The sequence below is a fragment of the Petaurus breviceps genome, unplaced genomic scaffold (assembly GCF_028583685.1).
Source record: "Petaurus breviceps papuanus isolate PSGF00001 unplaced genomic scaffold, PetGlider_PUasm1.0 138, whole genome shotgun sequence".
In the NCBI taxonomy this organism is placed as follows: domain Eukaryota; kingdom Metazoa; phylum Chordata; class Mammalia; order Diprotodontia; family Petauridae; genus Petaurus; species Petaurus breviceps.
Window position 1 is genome coordinate 21,431,682 of NW_027185694.1, and position 11,354 is coordinate 21,443,035.

General features: G+C 35.9%; 1 protein-coding gene across 2 annotated transcripts in view; it reads right to left on the reverse strand.

Moving 5' to 3' along the window:
- The window catches only part of PDPK1 (3-phosphoinositide dependent protein kinase 1), a 75,997-nt gene extending 65,443 nt beyond the window's left edge, over positions 1-10,554 (reverse strand). Inside the window, exons 1-3 of one of the 2 annotated variants that reach the window (XM_069107633.1) lie at positions 10,391-10,554; positions 9,838-9,954; positions 6,376-6,477 (exon numbers count right to left, since the gene is read on the reverse strand). The gene's annotated coding sequence lies outside the window, so the exon portion shown is untranslated. The remainder of the gene's footprint in view (positions 1-6,375; positions 6,478-9,837; positions 9,955-10,390) is intronic. The other variant, XM_069107626.1, reaches the window with a different exon arrangement.
- Between the last annotated feature and the right edge of the window lie 800 nt (positions 10,555-11,354).

Here is an 11,354-nt window from a genome sequence, read left to right on the forward strand (position 1 = left end):
GATAGATAGATAGATAGATAGATAGATAGATAGATAGATAGATAGATGCAGATATATGATAAACTAGAAATAACCAGCCAAGAGAAGGCAAATGATCTCAGAATAAAAAGAGCTAAGTTTGGGCACAAATTCCATTACTTACTAGTAGGATCACCTTTGGCAAATCATAGCTTCTCTTAGACTCAGTTTATCTATAAAATGGGAATAATTCTTATACTACCCACCTCAGAAGATTACAAGAAAAATGCTTTGTAAACTGTATAGGATTATACATACATGTATATACCCATATACATATATGTACCTAAAAATGTTATTACTAAATAACCTCATTTTTTCAATAGGGAAATTAAGGCTCAGAGAAGTTAGGCAATCTACCCAAGAACTCAAGTCCAAGGTGCATTTTTTCCCATACCACTAAGTTACTAATAGTCAATGGAGTATCACTAAGTACAAACATCCTAGCTGTTAATTTTTTAATAATGGACTTGAAAATCATTAATAAATCCCAAAAAATTATTTTTCCCATGGAAAGCCCATCAGATCATAAAACAATTATTTTTCAGAGCCATAAACTTCATCCTTCCAAAGTGCTTTTAATTTCTCTATTAAAGTTAAACATATACTTAAAAGGCTAAATTCTAAACTTGCATAAGAATAACATTATGCCCACTGGACTGCATAGTATACAGTAGTAGATAATGGTTGAGAATTGAAGCTTTATAGGTCAGGATATGCTATAATAGAAGTTTAGCATTTCAGAACACAAAAGGAAAACCAAACTCAAAATCTGTAATGTTTTAAAATACATTAAGAAAGAAACTAAAAAATAGAAGTGGGACGGCTAAGTGGCACAATGAACAGAGCACTGGCCCTCGAGTCAGAAAGACCTGAGTTCAAACATGGCCTCAGACACTTACTAGCCGTGTGACCTTGGGCAAGTCACTTAACCCCAATTGCCCTGCCTTCTCTCCTCCAAATAAAAAAATACTAGAAGTGCCATTCTTAGACACTACCAAAGGCCTGGCACATCCTAAGGATCTGAAATTTATTAAAAAAAAAAAACCAACACCAAATTTAAAAGAAACAGTTCAAGGTAATCTAGCCTTAGACATGGTAAAAAGGGGCAGCTAGGTGGCAGCAGTCCTAGAGTCAGGAGGATTTCAAATTCAGCCTCAGATACTTGACACTAAGTAGTTATATAATCCTGGGGAGGGAGGGAGGATTGGGAAGGAAGGCAGGCAGGCAGGCAGGAAGGCAGGCAGGAAGGAAATGATAAAAAAAAAATCTTTCTGTTCTATTAGGGTAACCACTAAAATTAACAAAAACCTTCCTACTCCTATCTCCTCAAATTAGCAAATTCATTCCCTCTTATAGAATCAGACTGTTGAAGCTATAAGAGACCCTCCTCTTGTTTCATTATTTGAAATACGACTTTCCCATAGCATACATTAGGTTATTAATAATGGGCAGGCGGTTTCAGACACACACAAAAAAACTAGCCGTGTGACCTTGGGCAAGTCACTTAACCCCAGTTGCCCTACCTTCCCCCTCCAAAAAGCTAAAATAATAATAATAAAGGGCAGGAATAGGAACATGATACAGTAGAAAGTGCCAGAATCAAGAGATCTGGATTCAAATCTCATCTCCACCAGTTACTGTGTAACCTTGGAGAGTCATTTTAATTTTATGGCCCACAGTTTTATCATCAGTATAATGAAGGTGTTTGAACTAAATGTGATTTAAAGTGCTTTCCAGCTCTAAACTATGTCCCTATGAATTCAGGTCTCTTGCTTCCATATCCAGTGCTTAAAGTAGTCTGGCTAATCATATGCTGCTCTGACCACTAGGGTTTCCCATAGTGCCCACTTCAGTCTTGGAAAGCTGCTAGTATAGGAATACATGGTTTGTGGAAAGAGCACTGGATAAAGGAATTTGCCCTGCCTGATTATGCTTTTTTGTTATAAGGGTTTTATGTTTATTTTTTGTTCATTTGAGCAAAGAAATCAAGAGGGAAAGAAAATAAATGTTAGTTGAAAAGAAATAATATTTTTCAAAGAACATGGGACAGGGAACCAAGAATATTTCCTACTTTCAAGGAACACACATTTTAATGGAGGAGACAGCATGTAAATAACTACATACATTAAGATATATGAAGGATAGATGGAAGATAATCTCAGAGGGAAAAGCACCAGTAGCTGGAGGCACTAGGAAAGTCTTCCTGCACAAACTGGAATTTGAGCTGACTCTTGAAGTCACAGAAATGTAAAAAGCAGGTGTAGCTTAGGAAAATACTCTTGAGTATGGGGGTCAGAGAATTCAAAGGCACAAAAATGAGAGATGGAATACCCTGCACAATGAGCATGACAGCATATATTTATAATCCCTACTATTGGGGAGGCAGAGACTAGTGAATCACTAGAGCATGGGAGTTCTAATGAACAGCAGAGGTAAAGCTGATCTGATTTCCACACTAGGTTCCACAACAATAAGGTGAGCTCCTATAGGGAGGCTAGGAGCAAAGGAGGTACTGCCTAAGAAGAACAAACTGGGCCTGGTCATGAAGGGTCCATTTCCATGCCAATCAGTGGTGGGATTGGACCTGTGAGTAGCCATTGCACTTCGAGCCTGGGAGAGATACGCAGACCTAGTCTTGGGGGGGGGGGGCACGGCGGCAAGAGCCAGTATCATTTAATTAATGGAATGCATGGAAGAGAGTAAAGTAGAAGAAAAAACCTTTAAAGGTAGGAAGGGGTCACCTTTACCCCCATCTCTATCTACTGAAATCTAACCCATCCCTTCAAAGACCAGTTCCAGTGACAACCTCTTTCATAAAGCTACCTTCTAATACTCAGATCAAAATTATTTTTTCTCCCTCTGGATCTTATAGGGTTATTATGCTCTTAGTTTCCATCTGCATTACTTGTTATGCAGGTATAGCATATTTTTGTATAGGCTTCCCCACCACAGGAAATCTACACATAATCAGGAATAACTGATTCTTGAAAAAAATGAATGTCTGTGAATGACATTAGCACCATTCTCTACCCACTCTGAGCAGCTCAAAGTCAGCGAAGTAGATCTGGTATATACTATGCCATGGCAATAACGGCACCATAAAAAGAGAACAGGATGGGTAGAGATACCAGTGCCAGGGAGGAACTTACCTGGAAGTTTTCAAGACAGTCACTATAGCACTATGCCACTGCCCTGCACTAAGGCAGCTCGGCTTTCCAATACAACCTAAGGTGTGTCAAAACAAGGGGGAGGGGGAGGATACTGGAATTTATAATATTCACAGCAAAAATGAAGGACGATTGGTTTGTTTTTGGTTATTGATATCTCCAGGGCCTAGTACATAGTAGACACTTAATAAATGCTTGCTGAAAGATTACTATCTATTTAGCAAATTCCTCATGAATAGTAAGTCAGATGAAAGCCCTTTAGAACTTTCTTGGAAGTTCATCAGTAAGTTCATTAAAAAATGTCAACTATTAAGAAGCCTACCAAGGTATTCATTATAGTATGAGGTTTTCTTGTTGTTTTTTTTTTAATTGGCTAGATACCTTCTAATGTTCCTTAAAAACCTGAAATTTTATTTGCTAAAGAAAATGTCTATAACAGACAGGAGAGAAATTACCTATTAGCTAATCCTGAAATGGTCTATCTACTAACTGTAGTTACTGCTGGAGAGCTGTCTGAAGAGTATAAGAGACCTGAAATAGCCATAATCAGAGGCAAATGAGGAAGCACTGTCCACAGGTTTAATTCAATTGGCATACTAAACATTTCAATTCAACATAAAAAAATTTCTAGAACTTGAAAATTAATCTTTTAAAAATATTTTACAAAGTATAATCAAAGACTGGCTCAGAAAGGTAATCTAAAAGAAACCTTCAAGTTCTAATTCCTAAAAATCCTCAGAAATACAACCACTGGTACATCTCAGAATATATCCCTTCAGTGTTCACATCTATATTTATTTTTTTCAAAATTACTGATCTAAATTCAAAATAATAGCTAAAATCTGCTGACTGAGTTGTGCTGTGAGCTGGCCCGGCCATTCTGGAATATAATTTGACACTATGATAAAAAATAGCTTAATAGTGCAATGCCCTTTGATCTAGCAATATCACTACTAGGCCTCTACCCCAAACAGATCAAAGAAAAGGAAAAGTATAAAAATATTTATAGCAGTTCTTTTGTGTAATGCAAAAAACTGGAAACTAAAGAGCCCATCAACTGCAGAATGACTGAACAAATTATTATGTCTGAATGAAATGGAATCCTATTGTTCCATAATTAATGATGAAAGGGACAGTTTCAGAGAAACCAGGGAAGACTTATATAAACTAATGCAGTACATAGTAATTAAAACCAGAAGAACAACGTATACAAATAACAGCAGCAACATTTGAAATAAAAACTCTGACTTCAAAACTCTTATCAATACAATGACCAACCATCACTCCAGAGGAGGGCTAACAAAGTATGCAACCGGCACCTCCTGATACAGGATAGACTCAAAATGGAGAATAAGACATACATTTTTGGATATGATCAAACTAGGAATTTTTCTTGACTATAAACATTTGCTACAATGGTTTGTTTTTTACTTTGTTTTCGGGGGGGGGGGCTGCAGGAAAGAAGAAAAATGCTTAATTGTTTAAAAAAAAAAAAGATAAGTAACAACTTAACTAAAATTTTTTTTTTTTTACAAAAGATACAGTACTAATTCAACTTAGAGAGACACTGAGTTTTAGACTGTGAGAACTAGGACCTTAGAGAAAACCTAGTCCAACTCTCATTTTACAGAAGAGGGAACTGAAATAAAGAGAAGGGAAATAGTATATTAACTACGCTCTTTCCAAAGTATAAGGTAACATGGAGTAGTGGTATAAGCATTAAACTAAAAATGCCCAAAAAGCTAGATTCTTGTCTCAAATGTCCATTTAATTTACAAGTATCTTCTTATTTCTGGTCCCATTTCTTTGCCAATGAAATTAAAAGGATTAACTAGATAAACCAGATAAATTCTACAAAGTATTGCTAACACAAAATTAGCAAATCTCAGAGTTGGAAAGGGCTTCAGAACACCTTATATAACCAAAATACTTTCTACAACATCCCAATAGGTGGTCATTCAATCTCTGCTTGAAAACCTGTGAGAAAGAACTATTACTTTTTAAATCAGGTGGTTTTATTTTTGTATCACATTTTTCCTTGCAAAACCTAAATCTACCTATCTGTAACTTCTACCCAGTGCTCCTAGTTCTGCCCTCTGAAATCAAACAGAATATCTTAACCTCTTTTCTATTAAAAAAAAAAGTCTCTTAAAATTCTTGAAGACTGCTATCATCTTACTCGTCATCTTACACACACACACGCGCACACACACACACACACACACACACACACACACACACACACACACACACACATTCTCTCACTCTCCCAAGTTAAACATCTCAATTTTTTTCAACTCATTCTTATATTACACATTCTCAGCCCCTCAGCCCTTACCAGCCTGGTCTCCTTACTCCAGATATTCTACAGCTTGTCAGTGCCCTTTCTAAAATGTGGTATCCCTAAGTAAACACAACATTTTAGATATGGTCTATCCAGGGAAGTGAACAACAAGGCTTTCATATCCTTTGTTCATGAGACTATGCTTCTCATAAAACAGCATTAAATAATAGAGCATTCGTTTTTTTAGTGGCCATGTCATACCCCTGAACAATAAAAATATCCAGATCCTTTTCACTGCAGCTTCCTCTCTCTCATATTGTGTTGATGTTTTTAGACTCAAACTTCACATTTAATCCTCTTTTATCTTCTTAGATTCAAATATTTGTTCTAGCCTGCTGAGATCTTTCTGGATTTCTGAATTGTCATCTAACATGTTCCCAGCTTTGTATCATCTTTTCCTTTGCTGAGTAATCAATCAATAAGGATTCATGAAACACCCACTCTGTGCCACATGAGAGGCAAGGTGCCTTAGAAGAGAGGGAGGCTTTAAAATCAAGAAGATCTAGGTTGAAGTCCTGTCTCTGATGTACACAGACTGTGAGCCTGAGTAAGTCACTTAACTTATCAGTGTCCCCTTCTTCTCTAAGATTATAAATCACAGAGGAGGCACCTATCTAAACTGCAAATTACTTTGGGTCTAGTGACTAAAAGAGTTCCAAATCTTACCCAACTGTTTAATTGTCCACATCTCTCCATCTTGTCCACGAAGACTGCATGAGAAACTTCATCATCAACAACAATATTTTTATAGCACTTACTATGTGCCAGGCACTATGATAAGTGCTTCTACAAATTTACCAGTATCCTCCCCTCCAAATTACTTGGTTTATCTTTTGTACTTACTTTTCCATATAAATGCTATTTATTTGCCCAACAGAACCTAAACTTTTTGAGGGCAGGAGATATTTCATTTTTGCCTTTGTAGTCCCAGCAGATGTCCAGTACCTGGCACATGGCAGACAATAAAAATATTAATAGTAACAAATAATAATAAGTGCATATAGTAAATATTAATAACAAATGTTTGATGAATGAATATGGTTTTGGGGAAGGAACCTATGATGTAAATTTTGTTCTCAACTGATGAAATCTATATGTCCACCTAAAATACCATCCATACACTTTGAACCAGAGACTCCATTACTGGGCTTGTACCCGAAGGAAGCCATCAATAAGAAAAAGTCCCTATATACTACAAAATATTTATAGCAACACTTCTGGTGAAAGCTAAGAATTAGAAACAAAATAGATCCCCATCAATGGAGGAATGAATGGCTGAATAAACTGTGATACATGAATGTAAAGAAATATTATCCTGTCAGAAATAATGTGTGATAAATACAGAAAAACACAGAAAGATCTTTATGAAGTGACGCAGAGTAAAGTAACCAGAGCCAAGAAAACAATATACACAGTAACTACAGCAAGGTAAATGAAAAGAACGATGACACATCACAAAAGGTAAATGTAAAAAAATTGTAAATATCAAGTGGGACTTGAATGAAAAAATACCCATACAGGACAGCTCTCTGGAAGAGGAGAAGGAGAGATACATGTAATTCTATGATGATATAAGAAACAAAAAATATCAATAAATAATTGTTTTCAGTCATGACCCCGTTTGGGGTTTTCTTGGCAAAGATACTGGAGTGGTTTGCCCTTTCCTTCTCCAGCTCATTTTACAGATGAGGAAACTGAGGCAAACAGGGTTAAGTGACTTGCCCACAGTCACACAGCCAGAAGTGTCTGAGGCGAAATTTCAACTCAAGGCTTCCTAACTCCAAGCCCAGCACTCTATCCACAGCACCGTGGTAGTCAATAAATACCCATTTAAAAAAGGAAGAAATACTTGTCTCCTTTCCCTCATATTTGCTCCGAGTCTCAAATCTCCACTCTACCTACTACAGGATATTGATAAACAACTATTACCTAAAACTTAAAATGTAAACAAAAACATGAAAACTGTTAATGAATGCTACCTACCTAGCAAGACTGCTGCAAGAAAAGCACTTCAAATATACCTTAAAAGAAAATATCTGAGTTATTAGCAAGTATATTTTTCCTGTTTAGCATTCTAAGACCTGTGTCAACTGCCTCCCCCATAACAATATATTTTTCTAGTTGGAATAAAGCCACTCTGGCCTAAACAAACTAATTTGCCTACTTATCCCACACTCAAATTTGCTCATTTCATAGGGCTTCTACATAAGTGCTTCTACAAATCCTTCCTCTCAAGTTATTCACAATCACTACCCCACTAAAAATCTATCTCCAAAACAAGGTCCATGATTAGTCCTATAAGAAATGGGTTCTTTCTATAGTCTGTGTCCCCTTTGCACTTATGGTCTCAGTTTTTACTATATTCCCACAAACAATTGCTAACAGAGAATCTAAACCCACAGGTTCATAGAACCATCAACTGGTGAGGGAGATATCAGAGATCTTCTATTCCAGACCCCTCATTTTACAGACCAGATGAAAACTAGAGAGGTTAAGTGACTAATTTATCATAGAGATAAGAAGTGACAGAACCGAGACTTGAACCCAGATCCTCTCATGCAAAATTCAGCAAGATTTACACTACAGTGTTCTATCATTCAACTCAATGCCCTTGGACAAGTCACTTTCTCTAGGTCTCAATTTCCTCATATGTAAAATGAGGTTGGACTAAATTATAGAGAACACCCAACTCCAATATGCTATGTTCTCACATTTAATGTTCTAAACTTCTAGCTTTTGAATCATTCACTCTCATTAAGTGCTTACTCTAAAAGGCACTGGGAATATAAAAATAAAAACTAGAAATCACCAATTTCAAGTTTGCAATCTAATAGGATAAGACAAGTAAAATAAGAATGACACAAGACTGAATATAATAAGAGCAAAGGAAAAGTCTAGGCAAAGTGCTGGAATATTTGATAATTTGAAAATTTCATGGAGAAAGTGGCACCTTCATTGATCCTCAAAGGAAGAGAAAGATAGCAGGACCAAATACATGAAAAGAGGGAATTACAGGCATGAAGACAGCCTACACAAATGCACAGAAGAGGGAGAAGGCAAGTTAGGCAAGTTCAGTTTATCTTGAAGTAAAGTAAAACAAAGCTAGAAGAGGAAGGTGAAGTTAAATTGTGGAAAGGCTTTAAATATCAAAATAAAGAGTTTGTATCTTTATCATACAGATAAGAAGCCAATCATTGATGGATTTTCAGCAAGGGAGTAGTGTGGTTAAATTTGTACAGAGATTACTTTAAATGCATATGAAAGGTTAGATTGGAAAGGGGAGAAATGGAGGTAGGGAAAATAATTACCAAAGATATTCCAATATCCCAGGCAAACAGGTAAAGAGAGTTTGAACTAAGCTTGCAGCAGTGTGAATGGTAATGAGGAGAACTGATATTTGAGTCTACACAGTGTGAGAGGGAAAGCCAAAGATGATTCCAAGGTTTCAAGTCTAGATTTTCAGAAAGAGCTTACTTATTCTATAGCTCAAAATTCATACCTGTCAAATTGTCAGAAAAAAAATATATATCTTAAAGTAGAAAGTCACTATTAGAGGGGTTGTGAGAAGGGAGGTACATTAAATGCTGACTCTACAAGACACTACTAAAGTTGGCAGAATTAGGAATGTGACCAACAGTTCTAGAAAACCATTTAGAACTATATAATTGTGCTTAAAAAAAAAAATCAACAAACTATTCATACCCTTTGACCCATCAATCATACTACTAGGCATGTTTCCCAAGAAAGCCAATGACACAAATCAAATTCTTATAAATAATGAAACATTCAGAAAATGGAAACCAAGTAGATATCAACGCATTAGGGAAAAACTAAATGTATGATATATGAACATAATAGAATATTATTGTGCATTTAGAACTATACCCAAAAAGTTACTAAATTTAGTAAATACTCTTTGACCCAGTGACACCACTACTAGATTATACGCCAAAAGGAACAAGGAGGAGGTCAAATATGTACAAAAATATTTACAACAGCTCTTTATTTTATGGAAAACAACTAAGGTGGTACCTGTCAGTTGGGGAATGGCTAAACAAATTATGGTAATGTATGAATGTTATGGCATACTACTATTCTATGAAAAACAATAAAAGGGTCAAATTTCAATGAAACCTAGGAAGACTTGTATGAAAACAGATGAAGAAAAAAGTGCATAGAGCCGGAGGAATAATTTACACAATGAAAACAGCATTATAAATATAATCTCGAAAGACCTAAAAACTTTTGACTAATGGAATGACCAACCACAATTCCAGAGGACCCAAGATAAAACATGCTACCTACCTACTGTCCGAAGTGATGGACTTGAGGTGCAGATTGAAACATATTTTTTTTGGACATTATCAATGCAGGAATTAGTTTTGCTTGACTACGCATATCTGTTACAATGGTTTTGTTTTTCTTTTTTATTTTTTCCAATGGGAGTAGAAGAGAAAAAATAGATTTTTATTAATTTTTTAATTAAATGTTTTAAAAATTACATGCTGAATGTATTATATATTTTTAAAAAGCAAGTTATTAAATAACAGATTCACAGTTCCATAATACAATTCTTTACTTCTGTTCTACAATGTAGATGGAAATGTTCATTTTAGTTGGGGTTTCATTAAATTTGGAATATTTTTAAAAATGAAAAGAATATTATTGCACCATAAGAAATAATGGATATAAAGAATTTAAATAAACTTGGAAAGATCTGTATGAACTAAAAGAGAGTAAAGCAAAAAAGCACCAAGAGAACAACATCTACAGTAAAGAAAAACAATGCTAAATGACATCAAAATTCAGATTAATGTAATGGCTAATCTTGACTCCAAAGTCTGAAGATAAAACATACCTTCCTCCTCTCAATAAAGAGGTGATGGAATCCAGGTGTGGAATGAGGCATATGCCGTCAAATATGGCCAACATGTTAATTTCTTTTCCTTAACTGTACTCCTTTGGTTATTACAGAGCGTTCTATTGTGAGGGTAGAGTGAAACTGAGAAAAGGCCAGGTTGGGAAAAATGCGTCAATAAAACATTTTTTAAATAAATATTTAAGATGTTAGTTAAGAGAGACAGGTTTTGGGAAGTCAGTCAGTCAATACACACTTATTAAGCACCTACTAAGTGCCAGGCACTGTGCTAAGCACTGACAGAAAGGAATACAAAAGATAGTCCCTACCTTCAAGGTGTTCATAATCTAATGGCAGAAAAAACAAGCAAACAAATGTGTACAAACTACATATAGGAAATAATTTTAAAAGATACGGTACAAGAATAGGGTGTTTGTGAAAGGCTTCCCATAGAAGATAAGGTTTTAGTTGGGACTTGAAGAAAGCCAGGAAAGCCATTAGGCAGAGATAAAGAGGGAAAGTATTCCAAGCATGAGGGACAACTAGAGAAAACACCCAAAGTCCAGAGATGGAGTTTCTTGTTTGTTGAACATCCAGGAGTCCACTGTCACTGGATGAAAAATTATATATCAGTGAATAGGCTGTAAGAAAATTAAGGGAGGGAGGTGAGTATTGTGAAAGGCTATGAATACCAAGCAAAGGATTTTGTATTTGATTTGTATTTTGATTTATAAATTGTAATTTTTGTAAACTGTAAATTTGGAGATTGATTTGATGGAGGCAATAGGGAGCCACTGGAGGTTACTGAACGGGGAGGAGATGGAGAAATGACACAGCTGGGTCTGCAATTTTAGGTAGGCAGACCCACCAGCAGGCTATCACAATAGTCTATGCATGAGGTAATGACAGCCTACACCAGGGTAAGTGGCAGTATCAAAAGAGCACAGGGGGTACAATTCAGAGT